Raw genomic sequence first — 24647 nt, 5'->3', positions numbered from 1 at the left:
TAGTGTTTACTGCAAATCTGAGCCTGCAACAAACCTGTTGCATCGGTACTAGGCTATTTGTATTTTTTTTTTCACACATATTCTCCTTCTCTTTCTGATTCTTGTAAATAATAATATTCAAAATATATCATCCACCTTATCAATTGGAAGACACAACTCCAAATAGGTTACAGAGGCAGAATGAAAAAAATCAGTCATGAAAAAATGCTTGGTGGTGGTTTACGCAGTTCATGGACAAGTGCAATTACAGGAAGGCATCTTTTTATGTTGAGAGAACATTAGGATTTAGATTATAAGCATTACCATAAAGGTGGCCTTTGTGGTACTGGTTTATTGGCTTTTTTGGCAATAGCCACAAAAACTTGTCTAAAAACTTGTCTGTCTTACTATCTTTGTTCAGGGCTGACGCACTACACAGTGCGAACCATAACCTCGCTACCCATTTATGTGTTAAAAAATAGGTTAGCAAACACCACTATACAGCAAAAAAGGAGTAAAAGGGGAGTTCTTATTTCTGCTCCCTGTACTTCTGTGGTCAAAACGATTGTGACTAACCCACTTCACTTTTAAGTGAACTTCTTTGATGTGTAAATACATAAATAACATGACAGAAATGTCATGCAGCCTCTGCAAAAAGTTAAAACACAACCTGATTCATTTTTAATCTATTTATGTATGCTGGTTTTTCATCCATAGGCCTATTCATATACCGTATATCACATAAGCACATAGAGATGAACATATATGAGCATATATATGAACTGAATGCACTGCTTGCCACAAACAGACTAGGTGACAGGTTGCAAAGACTGCAAACCACCCCTGCCTCATTTGGTGTGTCATGGGCTGTGCTAAATGTAAACGGTGAGAGGAATAATCTGAATTTCTCTCCAGGCCCTTAATATGCCAGCAGATAAGATAATGTGATGGCATAACCATAATGGCATAAAAAAAAAAAAAAAATCACAGTAGTAGTTACATGTATGCATCAAGTTAGAGTATCAAAATTTAAGAATTCACAAACATTCAAACAGTGGAACACTGTGCACAGTAAAAGTATTCATTTTCACATATTTACAGTTCAAAATTTGAAACTGTTTTTTACCATAGTGCCACCACATTGATCTTATTTGATCTTATTAAACCAAACGTAGCCAATGGAAGTGGCTTAAACACGTAACTGGTTATTTACAATTATTCCTATCTCTGTTATACATAATGTAGATGATAGGTTATGCACATATTTTCTCCACGATTTATGTGTCATTGGCTTACATTTAAAAAAAATGAAATCTGTAAATATTTGTACATACTTTGTACAGAATATTTGTAAGTACAAAGAGAATATGTGTGGAAAAAAAAACACAAATAGCCTAGTACCGATGCAACAGGTTTGCTCAGAACACAAGAAATCACTCTGATCTCTGTTGCAGGCTCAGATTTGCAGTAAACACTATCAGAGCTCTTTCAGTGATTCAAAGTGCTACAAAGGTTACGCTATGTTCATTTAAGAGTTAATTTGTTGTTGGTAAAAATCAAAATAACCTACAGTGCTCACCAGGCAAGAATTTTAACCAGCACTGTTGTGCCTTGATCTGAATCCCAATGGATGAAAGGAAAACAAACACAGCAGACAGATGGAGCATTTATATTCACCAGTTATAGATTTTCGTTGATTTTCCTGATTTTGTGTCTTTATCTTCGCTTTTCACCAGTTTGCTATAAAGCTTTACTGCTATAGTAAGTGGGCACCATATGGTTGGCTCTCCATTGCTGCCTACTTGTAAAACATTGCCAAATGTGGATGGGGTTGTTTACGCGTTCAGCACTTTTCTAATACATTTTATTTGGAATGTAACGCTAAATGCTCAACATTTGTGCTAACACGCTAATCGCCTGAGCCTGACTTCATGAAGCACCTGTGCTATTGCATCCATCATACTTGGCTATTTGCGTTGCATGTTGTGAAGCAATATGTGAAGCAATATGAGAAGCAATGGGCACATTATTGGAATTTTTCGCTTTGTTTTTTCGGGATCGTTCTGCTTTATACTCAGAAGGGCTTGGCCAATATATTTTCAGTTGACACAGAAGTCTTGGTCTGTTTCTTAGATACTGTTCTATTGGCTGATTGATGATTTTGTTTTTTTATTTAGGCACTATGTCTCCTATACAACTGTTAGTGTTAAGCCATAATTTAACATGCTTATGCTCAGCATGGTCAGAAATTGAAAAAATATTGCTTCTGATAAGGATGCGATCTGATATGGCATCAAATCTGAAAAATGTAAACAATACCTAATCCTTTGTAGTTCCTTGTACAACAGTCAATAAATTAAGATGATAAGTTAGTTTATTTAACGCAGGGTTTCAATAAAACATTCCTAGATACACATGGCTAATGTGATCGTGACACACATACAGCCTGCACACACATCTCAGTACAGAGGATTTTTTTCCTGTCCCTGCGTTTCTGCAGATTCTTCCCACATAATAACCGCCTTATGTGCACACATGCTTTCCACATGAATTGCAGCACCATTTGATTCGTTGGATTACTGAGAGGGTGTCTAATCAGGATAATGATTGGATGTCTTTGTAACAGTGTGTAATCAGAGTAAGAGTGAGCCTGTGATGTGACCCCCTCACCTGGGCACTGCTGAATGAGAGAGCCATAATGCAAGTGAATCATCTGTAGCAAAAGCTGAAGTGCGTCCTGTGCAGTAGCAAATGCTGCATAGAATTAGGCAGATGCCCTGGGGCAGCATCCGCAAATAAAATCCCAGCTATCTGCTCATGTAGAGTGGATTTCTGTGTGTGTATGTTTATCTCGCTGCTGGGTGCACTGCTTATTTTTCTCATTTCCTTATAATTTCCCAGATAATTTAATGCTGAACAACACTTTATTAATGTGCCCTATGTTTTATGACTGTGTGCTGCTTGAGCCGCTCAAGGAGTTTTTCTGAAGAAAAAATATAGGACGGTAAGTTTTGGGACCTATAATATTCCATACTTACAGAAAAAAAAACACATTTGAATTTCACCTTCGTTTTTTTGCAGCCGTGAAAGAAAAATCTATCCCAACAATCTTAGAAAGTAGTTTTTTTCTGACTGACCCATGATTTCAAGCTTTTTGCAGTTTGCCCATCGTTGTCTCTCCCCCTGTCGGGCAGAGTGGATGCCCACCGCCCATTTTTGATTTCAAATTATTTACCAACTAATTAGCCCTACAGCTCCAATATGAAGTGAATACAATTATGCAAAATTATACTATATTAAACCACTCATCGGTACCCCTCAGTGTATAGGAGGCCGACGTGTTAGACAGCAACGTGATCTTGGCAAGGGAGAGTTTAAAGTCTGACGGTGACGAGTCTCATCCGATGCAAACATATTGAGTGTATCTTGTTTTAGCAGTGTAGCCTGCATTTCTGATTAATATGGAAAATTGGTACTATGTTAATGTGACATCAAGATAATAGTTCTTCACTGGCTTTTTTCTAGATTCACCATTTTTTCTGTGTGATTACACCAGCCACTTAACCGAGGCAAAAACAACCAATATCTCCACAAAAAGAGATGCTGGTACAGTGGTGTACAGTATTTTGTACAATTTTGAGTTGCTTCCATTTCTCTATTTTCCTACTTTATACTACTACTCCACTGTTGTGCTTTTTGAAAATACTGTCCAATATATTTTATTCCACCAAATTTATCTGACAGTCGTAGCTACTAGTTACTTTGGAGATTAAGATTTTTCATGAAAAAAAAAAACCATACAATAACCTTATAAAATACAACAAAATTGTTAAAGATTAAAACAGTGGTTCCCAACCCCTGGCTATCAGTTCCACCAAAGAATGATTTCGGTTCTAGCTTCTTTGATGGTTTGTTTAAATAATTGTTTGAGGCGCAAAAAATGATCCAACATTTAACATAAAAAGCAAAGAGCATAGAAAAGTCCAAAATATCAATATAAAAATTTGTGGATTGGAACGTTTTTTTATGTTTCCTACCCCATTAATCATGTCGTGACACTAAAAATGCTGCTTACCAATTGATGCATCAGTAACAATTTAATAATGTAACATAATAATATATCAGTCAAAGGGGCCATTTTTCTGCAAAACCAATACTTTTACTTTTGATCCTTGAGGTCCATTTTGCTGATAATACTTCTGTTAATACTTCTTAAGTGGGGTCTTTTATATTGGACTTGAAGTATTTTCAGATTGTTGTATTCCTTTTTTTTTTTTTTCAAGAATCTAAGTACTTGTTCCACCACTGTCTTAGTGCACAGTACATTCATTGCAGCCACAACATAAAATGAGAAATCTTTCTACTTCACTACTATTGCTCTCCCTTAACTGAGTAAATATTAACTTTAAACAGTCAAATGCAAGGATTTCTGGGCTTTGTTAAAACAGTCTTTGGATTACAATAACAATAAGGAATTAATCCGAGGGTATTTTAGGGTAAATTTTATTTTTTATTCCGTTTTTTCCCAACATTTCCATTTTATCTCAATATTCTTGAAATTTCCAGTGACATTCAGTAACAGTCCTGTAACGGCAGAAATCCAGCAATGCACAGTGAGATAAGACGGCACAGTGAAGGTGTTTGTATAATGTGGCCCCTGACCCACATTAGCGCAGGGTTGAATCCTGAGAGGGGGATGATAACAGCTAATGGTATCTGACTCAGCATAAGTCAGTGAACAGCCATTTTGCAGGGGTGCTGAGGTCGCCTGTGCAGTGCCATCATCGTGAGCATACTGTATGTACACAAGTGGCCCAACGAGAAGCTCCAAATTGCGTAATACTTTTCCTGAATTTATGATTTTCTCCTCCACTATGACAAATCCAGTATATGAGAACGCATTTGTCTTAGCCCTTTTTTAATACCCATACCGTTTTCTATTCCCATCACAAATTAATTTCCATATGAATCACTGAAAACATGTGGGGCTCTTCCATCCCATGATGCTGCTCTTTGCTTTTCAACACAGCCCGGGGATAACTAGTAAGGGGATGAGTAGGGATTTGTAGGGGTGAGTGGCAAAAAACACGGTTCTGCACGTGCTGTTAGTCATGATTCCGCTAACATGTCTTCCTCATCTCTCTGAAACGCTTCGCGTGTATAGGAAATGGCTTATGGTTCTTCATCTTCAGCTCCACTATTATATATAATTACACTAAACACAAGCTAATTTGCTACGTCTCCTGTCAGACCGATACAGCTCTGTGTAGCTTTGACTGCTGTGCTCTTGACTTGGTGTGTAGGTGAGTCAACGCTACAGGAGGTTTTATCAGACTGAAATCTAGAAGTGAGAGTGGAGGTACTGTAGACAGGAGATTGCAATCGCTCTGCAGGCAGTCGGGAGACATCTTCCCTGGGTCATTGCCGAATTTCTATCTGTATCTTTCTCTCACTGCGACTCTTTCACTTTTTTTACCCACTCTCTATGTACCTTTTCCATATGCACTATTTTATCACTGTTTATTGATTTTTTTGTGCTACTATTTTGTGTAACACTGTTGCTCAGACTCTATCTATTATAATTATTATTATTAATTTTCTGGTTTGTCGGAGTTTCCAAACTGAAAACACAGACTAAGTGAGTTCTAAAGTACATACACATGGTGGTGATAGTGTGTAACCAACAAATGGATGTGCGTCTTAAAAAGTAAGTCAATGACATTTCAGTTTAAAAGCGGTAAATTACAATGCTTATGGCTACTTAACTGTGTAATGTTTCACTAAAACTATGGGTGTACAAAAAGTACAGAAAGGAAACGATTAATACAGTAAAATAATACAGTAAATACGATGATTGTTAAAAAGTAATTATTTGCAGTGGTCATTTGGTAACAATGGCAATGGCAGTAAGTGTTTAAGATGATGGGATTTTCTTTAAAAAACTACACTACACTAAACTACAGGGTGAACAGACAAATAAATTAACATTTATAGTGTGGTAATTTTCTTGGGTATTCGTATATTTACAGTTATTTTGTCTCATAATGTTGTGAAAATGCAGTCCAGGAAAAATTATATCCTGAAAGAGCCTGCAGTCGGGACATTTAACTTGTTTCATTTGAAGTATGAGGGGATGTTAGAATGAAAGACAGACATTTATGTGTTTAATCATTAATTCTCTTTTAATGGAAAGATCCACAATAAAGATCTCAGGTTTTAGTTTATGTTCTGCTGTGTTATTTTTCTTTACTGCATTGTATTCGTGCATTCATCCACACAAAATAAAGGCAATATAAATAAATATATGTATGCTAATTTAAGATACAGCACACGCAGACTACAGCCGGGTCCTAAGTATATGCCTTCCTGTAAGCTCCTCTGACTCACAAGAGCCAGAGACTCCACAGTAACGTGGTGGTTGATTTTGTTTTAATTGGAGCAAATTGAATCAAGCAATCATGGGTCAGTTTGCTCATCAGTGTCTCTTCCCCTGCCGGGCAGAGTGGACACCCACTACCCACGTTTGATTTCAAATTATTTACCAACTAATTAGCCCTACAGCTCCAATATGAAGTGAATGTAATTATGCAAAATGATAAATTAAATCACTCAATGGTAGACCTCAGCGTATAGGAGGCCGGCATGTTAGACAGCAACGTGATCTTGGCAAAGTCTGACTTAATTAGATCTGATTCAAAAATATTGCGTGTATCTTGAAAAAAACAGTTTAGTTGTACATAACTTCTTTGTATTCCTTAAATACTTGTTAAAAAATCATGTTTTGAATTTTTTTTGGATTTGAATGCAGGCTGTAAGAGCATGGAAACTGTTCATCCGTTAAAGGATTATATAAACCGTCAGTTCAAGTGAAAACATGAAATTCAAAGTTGGCATAATACGGTTTTTCCACACTAGCAATGACACTGTATGTCACTGGTCGACTTTGTGCACACCACATCCTGTTTACACTTGGTCTCTTAAGCCGTAATCCTGGCAAACTATTGGTTGTAAACATTTTGCTTCGGCTTTCATCTGAGTGGTAAGTTTGCACACCCTGAACTCTCACAAGGCACTTCTTATTTTGCCCAAGTAGTTTGAGGATTTAGATAAAAACTTGGCCTCGGTGCAATCAACCAATAAAAAGCCACTTGTGAAATTGGCCTGCCTCTATCTCCTCTGGAAACATTTTCATACTGTGTTTGATGTGGCCCCCAGGCACTGATCATCGACCATAATGTGATTCCCCTTCACACAGAAAAACCTCCCTGCCTTTATGGTGGATGGCGGGAGACAGTTGCTTTCCTTACCCGGAAATTATCAACACCCCTTAAAAAGCATAATCAAAGCATCAAATTTTGATATTTTGACTTGGAAGACTGCTCCGGAGGAAGAGCCACTTTGAAAGGCGGGAAACGGAGGAAAATTAACACTTAGCTGGAGCAAAGAAAAATGAATGGGGCTGTGTGGGGTATAAAGCAATCACAAAGGCAGCATTATGTGTAATCATGCAGGGAGAGAATGTGTTACACACTGGGTGCAGCAGTTTACAGCAAGCTCTTTTGTACATTAGCATCTGACATGGCTGCCCCCACGTCAGTGGATCACACATTACACATCACATTACATTCCTCAAATCCATTGAAGATAGAGATAAAACCATGCCACCACTTTGACATATGCATGGACTACTGCATGGACTAGTGTAAGCACTACGCAGAGTCACCGGTATTCCCGCTGGGTCATTAAAGTTTCTGTGGTCAAGCGATAGTTAATTTTTGCCTTCTGAAAAGAGCAGAGTACATAAAAAAAGCACAGTGTTTGAAGTCTTAATTTCGCAGACAACTAAAAAAATAATAGTACATCCCCACAAGGGTCATTGTAAGGGAAGGTTATTAAATCATTATTTTATTTTAATGAGGCTTATATCTCATAATGATGCTACCTTGAAGGAAAGATGTTATTAACTTGCAGGTATGTTCGTAGTCATAGCTCGCAATTAACCCACATTTTCAAAAAAGAGCATTGGCGAGTAATCAAATTGGATCATAATGAGAGGGAAGAGACTGCAGTGCTCTTTACCCTATCCATTATTGAGAGGATTGTTGTAAAGGGCAGCGAGGCTTTAAGGTTAGCCTGCCAACATGCAAAATTAAGACTGTAGTCCTTTAATAGACCCCCGTCAATCTGACTTCTCGTGTAACAGAATGCCTCCTCAGGATATGACCTGGATCACATCAGATTTTCCAAACACAAATAATTAAGAGGAGAAGACAGCAGCATTTCTAAATGCAGAATGAGTAGAATAAGAAAAACAAAACAACGAGAGTAGCAGCAACCTTGATCCTTCTTAATGCACACAGATGGCAGTGAAAAATCTAAAAACCCTTGTCTGTAATTGTTCCATTTTCTGCAAACTGTATAATTTATTAACACACACACTGCAAGAGCAACATCATCATAGTCACATGACTGTTCTGGGACCTAACAGTAGGATCAACAGCCTTGGGGCAATAATAGGCTTCCATGCACAAAGTGCCCTTCTGCTTGGCTTGCAGAGCAAAGTCAAAGCTCAATTAATCCGTGTTAATTAGAGATAAACTTGGTAGATTGAGTCAGTTGCTCTTTTCTGTGTCTGATAACCCTTGGTTCGGGAAAGAGTCAAAATGACTGCATCAAACAGTCGGATCTTGATTCATCCTGTTGGAAAAGCCTCTCAGAGAAGAGAGATAATCCTATGTTTAATAGCTATTAAAAATTCTCAATTTTGGAGACAGGAATCAGATTGTAAAAGGTAAAAAAACGTGGTAATTAAATGTGTGAGGATAAAAATACAATGGCAACATTATGAGAGGACTTAATACAGGGGCACAGAGCATTGTCATTTCATTTCATTTAAAAAGTGACAAGTGAAAAAGAAAAATCAACCAATTTGTGAGTCCATTAGAGAGCAATGTGTTATGTATTAAGAGTTTTATCGCAGCATATTTTTCTGATTTAAAATGACACCCACTCACCACTCCCATTGGACTCATACAATATAAACAGTAATGCACCTTTATATTGATATTGAGGTGATGTTATCGTGCTTTATAGTACCACAGGTCAGAATGGTCTTTAGAGAAAAGTCTCGGTTCTTTCACTATGGCTAGGACATTCAGGACATTAACAGGGGCAAATACTCTAAATAGGTGCAAATTGCCCAAAGGATATATTGCAGATGTGTTTTCTAAAAGCTGTGGAAAATTGGATTGCTTCTGATTTGAAGACAAAAAAAAAAAAAAAAATCTACAGCCAGATACGTCCAGATGGTGGAAAGGCTGCCACCAACACCTCCCTATTTACTTTTAGTTAATGTAAGGTGTTTTACATTTGTTTTTTTGTTTTTTTCAAAACTGGCAAATATTATTAGATATTTGATTTGTCAAATATTTGGATTGGATTTTTTTTTTGGCGGAAGAAACAGTATCTCCATTTAATCAGTAAATAAATGAAACAAGTTTTTAAAGAAAGTGAAATAAAAAATGCATTTTCCAAATTCTAAGCCTGTGTCCCCGTGTCAATTGTTCAGTTGTATCAAAGATATGTCATTTTTTCGAGTGTTTTTGTTTCAAAATCCTTCTCATTCTTCCTCCTGTAAAATATTACAATATTTCTAATGCCTCATCTTGAACTTGGGGGATAGATATCAATTTATCCTAGCTCACCTTGCTCATTAATTAAAACTGCACCTGACCGTTGGCTTGTTGTTGTCATTTGTTAGGAGGAAGAAGAACCCAAAGGTCCTCTAAAGCTCCGTAGCGCAGTGACTTTCCAGTAACTTTAATAACTCAGTTGAAAGGACTCTTCTCCAAAACAGTTCCTTTATTTAATATTTTTATGTGATGAAATGAATATTGGCCGATAATTATCAGATGTTTTAACTCTTGAGTATTACTATCAGTATTGGCCTCAAAAGTCCAGCGTTGGTCGGGCTCTAAAAACGTTAAAGATTCTACTACCATTGGGGCTGCTGAAGTAAAAATGATATTCAATGTTATAATTTACAACCAATGATATAAACCGTACACATTCACCTGCAACTATCTTGATTGCTTCCACATAGCCACCTCTATTATATGTAACAGGACATGCAGCTGATAAACATCTCTGTTGTTTTATATACCCAGAACCTATTAATATTCCACTTCAGTAAGAAAAGCAAAACCCTACGCTCATTACTCATGAAAAATAGCAACATTTTCAGACAATGAAAACAGATTTTTCACCATCTGCACCCGGATCACCCCTTAGACTGATGATGTATACCACATACGTGCTATGTAACATATACTCCATTGCATGAACAGTAAATCTAGCTCACTAAACTACACTGGCTACACTGAGTGGAAAATCAGTTGCTGCATCAGATACCAGAATCCCTGTCATATAAGCATTATGCAGTCATTTATATGGATGAGTGCAAGTCCATTATTGATTAATTTTAATAACAAACCACCCATGATTGGGAATCAACTAGAATATAAGTATATGATGTCAACACTTTACAAATTAACACAAAACACGACTCTGGTTTGACATTTTTCATTTCACATTTCAGGCAATGCTACTGCGATAAGTCAGGGACGCCTAGAGGGATTTTATTTTTTTCCACCTGGTGCCCCCACAGAGAGATTAGCCCACAACAGCAACACTGAAGCTGTGAGGGATGGTGTGTCTTGCTCATGGGTACAGCTAGAAGTGTGTGTACACGCTCGGCGACAAAGACTTGGACCTGGGAGCAGCAGGTGTTGAAGAACTTCTCCCTCAATCAAGCCTGACTGCTGCCAGTAACAGGTATAGAAAGGATAAGGGTGAATCTTCTCTTTCCTTTAATGACTTAATCATAAACTTGCATAACCAGCAAGACTGCCTGAATTTTTGTCACTGACCTAGACTGTATACTGTACCTATTCAGCCTCACGTCTAAAGATCATTTTCAAAAGGGTAAGCAGAACCTCGGGCGAATTTCTTCCTTCTCTAGCATTGAACCGAAAAGCCTTGTGAGATAAATTGTGTGGAAAGATTAAAATGCATCTGCAGCAGCTGTTAACACATTGTGTGGGCTCCTGAGAGCCCTCGTGGATTTGCTTCTTGCCCCCTCCCCCCCCAACTCTTCCATGTCTCGACAGCCTACATCAGGTCTGAGTCAGGGGGTGTTTCATCGGTGCTATGACTCAACCACAGGTACAGTTAAAGGTGGTTGGCAAACCCCTTTACCCCTCCACCCACATACCTCGCTGTGGCCTATATTTACATCTAGATGCATTCAAAAACTAAATATACCGTACAGCATATACAGCCTGAAACAAAAGACAGAATATACTTCATGGTAAAAAACAAAACAAAAGCAGAACAACTATATCAACAATCAGCGATAATCAAGGAAGACATGTACTGCTGACTCCATAAATGCCTGTAGCAAAAATTCAGAAAACAACAAACAGTATTACTGCAGCATAATGAAAGCATCACGCTTCCCATTGCCAAAAGTGCATCAGCTTAGACCAAGTACTGCGCTGAGAGGATGCTTTTCACCGTGGCAATGAGACACTGCAAACATCTCATTGCCATACTAATGAAAACAAGTCCATATTCATTTAAAGCACGATATTGTAACATTTTGCACAAGCTGTAGGAATTTGTCAAAGCAACCAGTGCTGTCGTTTGTACATTAAGCATCATTCTGCACACATTGTCTACAGCAAAACTATGAGAGATCACCCGGCAAAAAGCATTTTATGCCCAAAGTAACAGACACACAAACACTGGGCTAAAATGTTAAGCATTTTTTTGCAAGGGAAATTATTCATGACATTAGCTACAAGGAACACATGCAGTTCTAACATACCCATGCATCTCCGCGATGTCCCAGCAGTGTTTTGGTATACTTGGCAGGAAATCTTGTATAAATGTCTGCAAGACATCTCTCCATCCCGTCCTCTAAGCCAAAATGGATTCACAACTTCCTGTTTTAAATCTCATTCTCGTGTGCTATTATTTTCTGTGCGTGCAATGCTTGTTCCTCTGTTTCTCTCTCTTTGTCTTCCCCTATCTCCCTCCTCTTTGGTTTTCTCTCTCCTCACTCAATCAAGAGATCTGGCCTCTGACCCTTGCAGCTCAATGCCAGTACACTCCTTTCCATTGTGCAGCTTTTAGCGCCTCAGAAAAGACAATGTAGCCTTATGCAGTCCTTAATATCAGCCCTTGATATCTGCTTGTATGTTTTGCTCTCTCATATAGTGTGAGTCATCTGCTGGTGTGAGGTGTTTGGTGAGAAGGAAAAAAATTGAGGGTTAACAGATACATTTATGATTATGTAGTTTTACAATGGTATTTCAGACAGTCTGGGGAAAGGTAATGGCGTATTGATTGACTGCAATGGATCTATTGTAGTATGTTCAAACCGACAATCCATGCATTTATATTTTTAACCATTTAATTAATTTCAGCACAGTTTTTTATATATTTTGTGCACTTTGTTCACTGTCAATCGGATCTGTTCATTGTGTATATACAATATCTATTACAAGTTGTAGCCATACTGGAAGACAGATCCCTTCTTTGTTGCTCTTCCCGACTTGCTTTGATTTTCTTCATTCAAATCGAGGATCCAAGGATAAGAGGTACTGTACTGTATGTTTTACGTATTGTAAAGCCTGTTGAGGCAAATATGGGCTACACAAATAAAATTTACAGACTTTTGGATTCAAATCTGGAAAACAGTCTTGTATTCAGTCCAGTCTACCGCCTACTCAGTTTAGGGTCATTTCCTAAAATTTACAATAATAAATCAGAATTGTTTATAACGCAGAAAAATTTTATGTGGCAAAACCTAAATGCTACATTACTGCTGATTCAAGTAAAACACTGCATATAGAGAAACATGGGCGGCATTGATTCAAGACCTCACACTATGATCACTTCCCAGGGGAATTCACCCGGGGGGCTAATCTACCTGCAGTTATGGCTGAAGACAGAGGGTTTATAAAGGGTTAATGAACTCTCGGGGGACAAATCAAAGGCGGCGTTTGAGTGATTTGACTGTTTTTATAGCTTGCTGTTATCAGCCATCCAATATGGTTCTCCCATGGGATTACGGTCCATGCAAGGATCACAAAGCGTTATTGGATATTGATCAGGTCACATGATTCAGTTGTTGAAGAAAAACAGCAACAAAATAAAATAAAAGCTACAGCAGGTGGCAAAAGAGAATGTCCAAAATGACCGTCCTGCTGCTTCTTGTCTGGAATGTCTCAGACAATATTGCATTTCTGGCGTTTCATGCTGTTCATTTTCACCTCAAACACTGTGGGAGAGGTTTCCTCAAGCTCTCATCATGTTTAGAATATCAGTGAAATTGTCATTATCACTGCTACTGACCTGATTGTTCCTATTTTTTGTTTTGTCACCTTTTTTGTATTTTGTCTAGTCCACTGTTACATTGTGATTAAAACTGACCAATAAATCTGCAAGGTTGATACTGTCATTGCATAATTTTACCACCAGAAAGTTTAATTTTCAACTCAACTGTCCCCGCAGTACACATCTCTTGGAAAAACAATTTTAAGGGTGTTTATGTAAAAAATGTAAACCAGCCTGTTTACTGTTTGTTTTTTGTTTTTTTAACTACTCATATTGGAATCAATGTCAATACTCCCCTGTTGGTTGGGCTATAAATGTGACTTAGTCTGAGACAAAATTCATAAAAAAATCATACAAAAAAATCAATAAATTTACTATTGTAGTCTACCAAACAGTTGACTTATATGCTGAGGAAGGATTTTGTATATGAGAGAGGGAAAAAAAAGGTTTACATTTGAGCTGAAACATGTAATTAATAAATTTAATCAGCAACAATTTTAATGATCACTTCTTAAATGTGAGGATTTGCTTCTATAGTTCATTGGTAAATTAACTATAGACTTCAGACTTGACCATTGGTTGGACAAAAGAAGAAAACTCACCTTGAATGGTTAATTATAATGGTAATTATTATGGACTTATTTGACTGTTTTCCAAAATCATTAATTGAGTAGGTAATCAGCAGGTTAATCAATAATGAAAAGAATTGTTATTTGTCGAGTTTAGATAGTCGTTTTGTGGTTGGATTTCTGCTGGATCCCAAACCTTCTTGGCAACCCTAGTGCCGTGGTTCCTTTAGTTCAATGTGAACTTGGTTTTGGAAAATTATTACATAATGTGTGGCAGCTTAAACCAACTAAATAGTCCTTTTTTAAGTAATGATTAACAGTAGACACTGTAATCATATATATTCCCAAAACAATAAGAACAACCAGCAAACTATATCTATATCATTATTCATGAAAAGCTTCCATGCTCTGATTTTCTCTTGATTCACATGTTAATCAATCTCTGCAAGCTGCATTCAAGCAGTGACATAAAGTCTGTAGTATGTACAGTATGTCCCATACTAAGTCATGCTCTCTACAGCACAATAACGAATGACGCCGTTTATTTCTCCCTCAGCTCTGACACAAGTTTCATGTATTTGCCTTCAAGAAAAAAGCCAAACATGAGCATCAAAACATACCCTTCATCTATATTTAGTTATATGATAAATTATCCTACCGATACTGATACTTTCCCATCTCATACTTTTAAATAATTAATGAGGAGAGTCCTGGGTGGTCTCCCCGTATCTTTCATCCGCAGCAATGTGGGGAAGGCAAGTAGAGGGAGTAAAATGAAAGAAAACAAGACAAAATCGGGATCTTTGAATTTGAATACTGATGTGCCAGAGCTGCTTGGCATCGTTCAGTCAAATGTGCAAATGTGCATGAACAGGATAGTATTTGCATAGCCCGTGGTGCTCAGGTAATGTCGCTGCTTAAACAACGTTCACTTGTGACAACAGTACAAAACAATGTAGCCGGAATTTAATCAAAATAAACACGTTCAAGTTTAATTAAATTGCTTTCTCCAATGCAGATTGCCTCCAGTACCAACACTGGAATAAGATTTCCAGACAAAGCTCAAGCAACTTTGGAAATATTCAAAGTGGCGAGGTTTGTAAAAGTGCACTACTATAAAAATGTTAGCTGTATTAAATTACTTCTGTTTCAAAGTAGCTAAACTCAAGGCTGACATCGTCATGGCAAACTGAAACACATTTCCTGCTCCACTGGCTCCCTTGGGTGTTGGGGGACTGAGGCAGGGGAACACCCTCAGTACTTATCACTGAACCACACGCACCCCTGTGGGATCTCACGAGTGTTTTTGAGTATAGCGGCCGAAATGACTGAATTTCCAGCAGTTTTTCTTAAATAAAATTTGAAATCTGCGCCATTTTTTTGGTATTGTGCAATAAAAATGTTTAATAATTGCGAATCAGCTGTAAAAAAAAACTTGAGATTGTATTAAGGTGCCAATGATTATCATAACAAGTAATAATCTCAGTGGGAGTAAAATTATCTTCAGTTTTTTAGCACAGCAGGTGCTCTTTAAATAACTACAATAATGTGCAACAAAAACTTAAACAGCTACTTCTACTTCTGCAGTTATGTATAAACAGTCCAAAATGGCCTCTGCTTTCTATCACTCCCTCCTTTCATTCACTTTGTTCTTTTTCATGTCTCCTCGAAGATGCTGGCTTAGTGAAGGAGGAGCAGTGAGGGAGCATTTGGATCCACCCAGGGACTCTGTAACTCACTATACACCAGCAGTTTAGCTAACAATAGCCCTGGGTGATTAGTTTAAGCACTAGGAAAGGGGTGGTGTGGGAAGCTAATATTTTAACAGTAGGTCTACGGTGCATTGTGTTCTAGGTAGCTACAGTGACTGGAATATTTGATGTGTACCTCAAAGCGTCAGTATTTAATTTACTGTAGATCCAATCAACCCATTACAAACATTCAGTAAATATGAATCAAACAGACATAACTTGAACAAGACATGTTGAGAATCAATAGTTGTCATCATTTGATGCAAGGTCAGCCAGAACAATATTCACTTTCTGACACAAAACAAAGAACTGAATTGAATTGAGCCACAGAGTCAGAAAAAACTACTATTTACCCTTGATGTGAAGTCTATAGCTTGTTTACTGTGAGAGACAATTTGACATTTTTTGTTTTCGTTTGGTCTGTAGAACAAGATAAACAAAAAACATGCTTCTTTCTCCATTTTGGTGTAGAATTTATCACGCACCAGAATTTCTTCTACTGAAGGAGCTAGTACACCATGAACTAAAAGTAGAAAATATAGTATATTATATATAGTAAGTGAAACAGCATTACAAATGCATTTTATCTGCCTTTTAATAGAATTACGTTGTTACAAATAAAAGCTACTTAAGTTAAATACCATCAAACCAGTTCTGACGGTACTTGCAGCTTGATATGAGGCGAGCGCTTTGGTGACTTCCCCTCTGTAGCTGCAATGTTTGTAAATCCAGCAGAATCGGGTAGGATGTCACCCTATGTGTTTACAAGAGCTCCATCAAATAATTCTAATAACGGTGTCAAATGCCAGCATCACTGTAAACACACTTGTATTTTACTCTCAGTAACACGCTGGCCTGGAACAGCCTAGCTAAATGACATTATGTGAAAGTTTTATTCTATTAGATCAGATATAAGAGCTTATTGTACTTGAGTGAGGGTACGTTTTTCTGACGTAAAAAATAATTAAACTGTACATTTTTCAAGTTAAGTAGTAACTTCCGAGCAATTTCAGCACTCAATCAACATGACAGGGAATGTGATTTACATCATCCACCAAGGAGCATGTTATTGGTAAAGTCTAAGAAACAGATCTGGACCGATAAATCAACCAATCCTAGCTAATTGTAGAAATCCTTAGTGATTTACTGTGTGTGTGGGCTGATAACTAACAAGAAAATGCGATACAGAAATGCCAAACTAGGTTTGAGGTAATCCTCTGCATTGCATTGTTGTCCAACAGAGAGCACAGACAGGTTTATTTGTCGACTATAAAATGTCTCGCTCAGTGTGTATCTTGGTCACACAATGTAAAAAAAACAAATGTAGGCTGTCTAGGGGGGTTATGTAAAAAAAAAAATAATTTACAATTGACTGATTTTTTGGCAAAGGAAAAAGCTTTGGATTCACACACCTCAGCAGCCCTGTCTTTATACAGTAGTTGCATTGTGGATTTTTTTTTTTTTTTTTTTGGCTTCTCAGAACCAATTCCTCACTTTAAAAGTTTGTTGCCACCTGGAGACCTGGGGCAGGTTACATCAAGGGCCTGTTTATTGAAGATAAGCCCCAAACTGACTCTACCGCAGACAGACCTTCTTGCAGTGAAATCATTAACACGGCCATTTCTCATGGCACTTCACCAATTCTCCCATCGTTTTCAGCATCCTGAACACTGACATTGTCTACTTCACTTAATGACTTTCTCGACTGCTTCCAGGTAAGTGATTGGGAAGTGTATAATCCTTTAAGAGGCTGAAAGGTAACGCTTAGAGGAGGGAACGGCTAATAATGTTTTATTATGAAAACAGATTAAATTAATCTTTGGATTAATCAGTTGCTCTATGGACTGCCCCTTGAAAATCTTATTATACTCCTCGCACAACTCTAAAATATTTCTAAGACACTTTCTCAAACTGCTGTCCACACTGCATTCCCTAAACCACTGCCATTTATTATATTTGTCCAGAATGATTATTCATGTTTAGGTTTGTATGTCATTTACTGTATTTGTGGTTAAGGAATGTTTTAGAAACATTTATGTCAACCACATGGATGCATTGGAAATTAAAGGATGCAGTATTCAAAGTGTAAAGAGCTACTGAGGAGGGATATGGATCCTAAATTCTGAGTTTATCTTCCATGGCAGCTGTTTTATAAGGAAACCACACCTTAGAGCTCTGTCTGGCCAAACCCTTACTAAACCTCACAATCCATCTGCTGGTGTCTGCTGACAATATCAGTGTTCCCCATAGACACACTATTTATTTACGCCTGTTTATTCGCATAACATAATGGATTCAAACAGATTCTGAATAATAGTGACACAGACCGATTTACACTTGAGATATTCTGCCAACCTCTTACACTCTGGCCAAGTTTGCATTGCAAGCAACTTCAAATACTGACCTATGAACAAATCTTGCAGGGGCTCCAAAATGCTCAGGAATATGTCACTGACCAAATATAGAGATGAATGGACTCTGTAATTTCAGGGCCAAGTTCTGAGGGCAAATATTCCTGAGATACAGAAAAATTCCCTCTTAGGCTGTGTATCAAAAGTATATCTTTCCCACAAAATACTGCAGAAAATATTTTACAAATTTCGTCACATTTTTTAACCTCTAGTATCTTAGCTTTTTTTAATAATCTCGATGAACATTGCAAATAAAAAAATTATAAAATATACGCAAGGAATAGACGTAACTGTACTGGGAGTGACTAATTTTTCATTGCTAGATGGCCCAGACCTTAATCATTTAAGATGCCTCGCAGGCCCCATCATGAGGTGAGAACCTGGAATGAACCTATAATCAGCTTGCAAACTCTAAGGCCCCCAGTCTAACTAATGCTAGCAGTAGCTGATACAACAACCACACAACAATAGTGATAATGTAATGACAGGACACAGCATATTTAAAAACAACAGTATAATTGGAATGAGGCAGTAAATTGTGACAAAGTCATGGATGAAACATAAAGACATTAATAAGATAGTATCATTGTGTCCAGTTGTACAGCAACACAGCTCTACCATATAAGTAAAAAACGGCTATTGAGGCAAGTTATTTCATCCGAGTCCCCGCTACAGTGAGAGCTTTGTCACCCTTTGTTTTTAATCTGGATTTTGAGGCAGCAAAATGAACTAAAATGGCAGACCCAACAGGGGTCTAAGGACAGTAGGAAGGTAAAAGGCCACTAATACATTCAGGAGCAAGCATGTAAGTAATAAGTGCTATCATAAAATAAAGTAATGATAATTGGCCACCACTTAAAAAGAAAGCCAGGGTCAGGTTGTTGTGGGAAAACACCTGGGGTGCAGAGTTGTGCACAATTTGAGGCTCATGTAACTGGTATTGTTGGTTTTAAACTAGTAATGTAATGGGACTGGATTTCATGCATACATCGCAGTTTGTGCCTCTTCTTTAACCAGTACACCCAAATCATATACTTCTAGCGACGCATAATTGCATAATCTTGAATGGCAATTGGTGTTATTATTGACCCCTTTTCAACCATTTTCATTAAGGTTTCAGTGCGAGTGGACACAAAAACTGCAGCACTGCAATGCTCTACTTGTTCCAAGGTGCCCCTTAGGGTTACTTCCAAGGATGCTGTGTCATGACGGTGGAAAAGTTCAGGGGAAAAGGTTATTGCTTCCAATCTGGCCGGGGCTGGGGTGTAAATGATGACTCTCAGCTAGAGGGCACTACTGTGGCCTAATTACAGTCCAGATGGTCTGAATAGGTAGGACTTCCAAAAATTAATTACTGAATGTCCATGTGGTACACATGGCCCGCATCCCCCCAAAGGGTGAGCAAACATATCCTCAGTTGTTATTACATGGAATAATTGAGATTGAATGTTTTTGTCCAGAAAATTATGATTAAGATTTTAAAGAGATTATGGTTTATATATGTCAGGGATACCTTGATGTTTACATCTTAAATGCAGCGTCATAGCCTCTGTCACACGTGATTTTGGTTTGCAAAACAAATCCTCTTTAGGGAAATTCCCTGACATTTTATTACTTTGGTCAGAGCAACCGTTTGTCTACCTTTTATCTCAACCCTGTTACAGATGTTTCTGGGATGACATGAAGAAACATAACCTCTTCCATTGACCATGACCACACTGCACCAATGTCAAGGTGCATATGCCTAACTGATTGTGCTCCAGTATTTAGGGGATTTATGTGTTTCAGCGGAGAAAATGAGTGCGTTCAAGGGAAATTTAAAGGTGATTTAGAATGAGGGTTACAGTCAATTTCTGGCACCCTATTTGCAAAAACAAGGTGGTTCAGAAAAGGACAGAAAAAAAACACTCTGCTTTTCCAAACAGACGTCTGACTGGTCAAATGGCAGTGGTTTTATCTTTCACTTCAGACAGTTGGACAAGTTTCTTTCCCAGCAATATGAAGATGATGTGTGGGTTTGTCTTGGCCACTGGACACCATTTTTTCCATGTGACAATTAATTTGATATATATCATGTATGACAAAGCCCATGGGGCCCATTATAGGATCCACGATATCCAAAGGGTCTCATGAAGACACTTCAAACCTATCTTCTTTCGACAGATACAGTACACTCCGTTCTGCTTTAATAGGAGTAGAGAGCTGCCTGTGTCTTTCCATACAGAAGTCTATTTTTACTAGTTGGTTGCATGCTTCACGTTGGTGAATGTTGGGTGCACATTTTAGAAGGGTATGGAGTGCGATGGCGCGAGAGAAAGTGAGGGGGCATTATGGAAATTAGTTGTAATTAAAGAGGACCGAGTCAAAACAGCACAATCACGGAGCTTGTGTGATCATAAAGTCAGAAGTGCGAGATAGGACAACCATCTGTAGATATAACAAAGACGAAAACATAAAGGGATTTTACAGTTCAGTGGTGAGCGTAACTTGCTTTGATGTGGTACATTTTGTGCAGGGGGCGTGTTAGAGTTATGGTAATGCCTCATCAGAAGTACAAAGGACTGTTAAGCAGTGTCTCCTGTTGTTGCAGACCCGTGGAAGACTTGGACATTTGGTCTGGTATAACAGAGGTTGTTTTCATTCCTCAAAAAAAAAGCTTTCAAAGGGATGCATTACATATGTTTAACATCCGTGTTATGGATACTGTGTTAATGCCACTGATGGGCAGAAAAATGTGACATCAGTCTGAGGCGTCAAGTAACCTTGTATACTATACGAGTTAACCGGACAATTTAGCATAAAATATACATGAGTATTTGAATTACTTTTATACCTTGTTAGTCAATAGCTTTACAAACAAAATCTCATCTGTTAGCTTTGCTAAGACAACACATATCAGCAGTAACAATATCAGGTTACCCCTCTATGTGAAGATGATACTTATTAAAATTGCATTTGACGTGAATAAAAGATTAACCCAGAAAAAGACAAAAAAAATTGTGAGCTGTGGCTTCAGATGTGCAATGCAATACCTTGTAAGAGCTGTTATCACAGTTGATGGTAAATGTGAGCCGGGTGTGTATCGCTTTTAGAAACTCAAAAACCATCAATTAACTGCAGGCCCAGGCATTTTTTTTCCCCTCTCATTAATGCATATGAGGGCAATTATGTGAACAAAATTTAGGAATCCTTATGTCTAAAGGTTTAAAGCTTGCTCACACCCCATGGCCTTCACTTTTGTGTTTCCACAGTGATGCTGTGATAATCCAATTTCGCTACAAGAGCTCCTTTTTTGCTCAGTCACTCAAACAAAAGTCTTGACTTGACTCATCAGATTCTCAAGGTGCGGCCGAAAGCAATTACAGAGCCTCTCGGTAGAAGAGCTATAGCCAAGGCCTTTTTCTTCCTCTGCCCCTAATAAAGGCTCGCTTTACAAACAAGATGAATCATGCTCCTCTTTTCCTTAAGTCTCAGCACTTTGGTGAAACCTCTCAGACTAGCACTGTATGCTCATTACATGTACACCTCACTGCTGAAGACAATAATGGCTCAGATTTCCACACCATCTGAGCAGAGGAAGACTAAACCTGAAGTATGGCCCTGTCAGAAGCAATGTGTGTAAGATGCCCCTGCAAAGCTCTTTGTTTTGCTGTGGGGTCAGATTTTTATTTATTTTTTGTTTGTTTCATAAGGCACGTAGCTCCTATCTGTAGCTTTTTCTTTAAGTGCATGAGAGTGAAATGGTAACAAGTGTGAGTTTGACACGATAGTAACACAAGGATTGCAGGTGACAGGTTATGTATTCATGTTATTTTGGGGGATTATGTAGAAATGACACATTCATCACTCAGTTTACCATTCTCCAATGCTGCAACATCCTATTACTCATTTTCTCATGTGGAGCAGATGAGTAATAGGATAATAGGCCAGGCCGTATGCACAAAAGTTCTATTGTAAGATGGATGTAGCGCAGTAAGGCAAGTCAGAAAGATGCAAGCTGTTCTGATTTTCCACAAAGGGCAACTGGCATCACGATAGTTCTGTAAAGTTTCGTGGAGCTGGTGCTGATTTTATGGGATGACATGGATTTACTCCAATCTGTGTCAGAGTCGAAAATAATAATTTGTCTGAAGGCAGAGGCACTCTCGGTGTGACACAGATAAACTATTCCAGGCAGCAAGGGGAGAAAAAAATCCCAAATCCTACTTTAAGTTTTTCAGATTATAAAAGCTATAGAATATATTTCACAAGTTATATGAAAAATATAAACCAGAAATGACACAACCCCAAGCATCTAAATTAGGCCTTCTAAATGTTTGTACCAACTGACTGAATGCAGACATGTGCACACTCATCATACGAAAAATTAAAAAATAAATAAATTGAGTTGACTAAATTAAAGAGGATTACACTGAAATAAATACAGATATGACTCCCTCTGCCTCCCCTTTTCCCTTTTCCAGTTGGAGATTATCAATTCACAAATTAATCCATGCTAGGTATTCTTCTGAGATGAACAATTCCGCAATATGAATATCTAACAAAAATAGTGCTGACATAAATTAACCTTAATAATCCTGACAGATTTGAGACATGTGTTTAATGATCCATTTTCAATACAGATTTCAAGTAAAGGTGTCTTACCAGTCATTCAGAGAGTAGCCTACCGATACTGCTGTGCTGCAGAAAAAGGAGAACCAAGCCAAAAGGCAATCCCTTAAAAAACAGAATCTTCATCTTCATCCTGTGTGTTTGCCTCTATCTCAGACAACAAATCAGAGCAACGCAGCTGCAGGAAACTACAGCGCTACTACCGACTGGCTGGACATTCTTCATGCACAGAGGAAAAATTACTTTTTCTTAGTTTTAGTTTTTTATGCATTTTCAAGGCAAAATCTGTTGAACTTTGTGAAAATTATCTCATACGAGCAGAACACAGACAAAGAAGATTCAATAGGTCTGTTTGTCTGCTAATGCAATCGGAGGCTCCTAGCTAGTTACCTAGTCTGTTTAATTAACCCCCAGAGGTTTGGAGAGAGCAGAGGCTGCAATCTCGATAGGCCTACTGGGCTCAATCAAGACCACAAACTGAACATTGTATATAGCATAAAAGTGTTGTAGTAAACACATTCTCTTCCCTCTGCCAAACCCTGGGGAGCTCTTAATCAAACCACAGCGCACACATGATGGTGCCTCCGCACAAAATGAAGAGAACAGGAATGGAGAGAAAAGACAGAAAACTGTGTGAACTCACAGGCCTGTGGCCTTTAATCTTAGCTCCTCTGTGACATTTTAGCGCTGCTGATCTCTGTGGGGACTGTTTTGCCAAATGATGGGAAGAAATCCCAATATATTGCAGGGAATTATGCTTTGTCTTTAAGTATGTGCGTCACCTTGTATGGTTTTGTTTCTCACAGAGAAGTGAGTTGGCATAATGCAACTAGAGTAATTTCATCGATCTATGTTTTGTCATTCAACACAGAATGTGCTCATTAGCAATCTGTTGTAATGTAAATGTTCTCCCATTTCAATCTAATGTTACAGACATTAGTATAATTTGTTTAAATAGCGATTTTCTTCTCATGTGATGAGCAGGGATGTCACTGTTGTTGCTGAAAAAAAATAGTTTTTTTTCTTTTTTCTTTTTTAATTCAGATTCATGAATGGAAGATTAACTTAGTGTGTGTTCAGAGACCATAGGCAATTGTAGGACAGCTGGGCAATTTAAACCAGGTTAAGTGTTTCAAAAATTCAAAATTAGACTTTATTCCTGAAAGTGTATTTGTTTCAGATTCATGCTTGTACTGCACCTGTTAGGAAAACTTGATTATTCAGGAAGGAGGTCAGACTATGAAACTAAATAATGAAAAAAACCTGTTCTTTAAAAGCCATCTCGATGGCGTCTTGCTCCTGTAATTTGATATGTATCTGCTTCAAAATAGGTTTTGTGGTGAGACATACAGTAACATGGCAGGAGGTTGGGTAATTCAAATTCAAATTCATCTTTAAAATGCATCACCTGTACTGGTGTATAAGGAAGAGAGCACTAAAAATACCCAGAAAGATTTTTTTTTTTTTTTTTTTTTGCGAAACTGGTAACTGGTGGTAAACTAAAAAAGAACAGACAGGTGGAGGAAGACAGTAAAGGTTCCAATCATATCACCAGGACAGAACATTTATCATCCATAGAGGCCTTCTTGTAAATTACCACAAGGTCTTGCACCCAAATTACCCAGGACACAGCCAGAAAATAAATAATTAAAAGCCCATTTTCTGGTGTGAAGATCTGAATGATAAATGATGAGGCTTGGATGGGGAGCGCAAGGAGCCAAGTTCTCATGTCCTTCAATGGAGGTGGTGTGGGTACATGGATTGCAGAATTATACAAGCTAACTGACAAACTGGAAGACAAATGATCTCCAAACAAGTGTAAATAAGTTATGCATTATGTTATATTATGCCATGGTCACATTAAGTTTCTGATTGACACCTAAAACATAGTTCCGGTGTAAAACAGTTGTTACAAATAACTTTAG

The 24647-nt window shown here is 37.9% G+C and overlaps 1 protein-coding gene across 1 annotated transcript in view; it reads right to left on the bottom strand.

Annotated features, from left to right (window-relative positions):
* The window catches only part of lingo2 (leucine rich repeat and Ig domain containing 2), an 82921-nt gene that overhangs the window by 3226 nt on the left and 55048 nt on the right, over positions 1-24647 (bottom strand). The gene's annotated exons all lie outside the window — the stretch shown is intronic.

The sequence above is a fragment of the Xiphias gladius genome, chromosome 23, assembly GCF_016859285.1.
Source record: "Xiphias gladius isolate SHS-SW01 ecotype Sanya breed wild chromosome 23, ASM1685928v1, whole genome shotgun sequence".
NCBI lineage: Eukaryota > Metazoa > Chordata > Actinopteri > Istiophoriformes > Xiphiidae > Xiphias > Xiphias gladius.
This window is presented reverse-complemented; position numbering and strand designations above follow the sequence as displayed.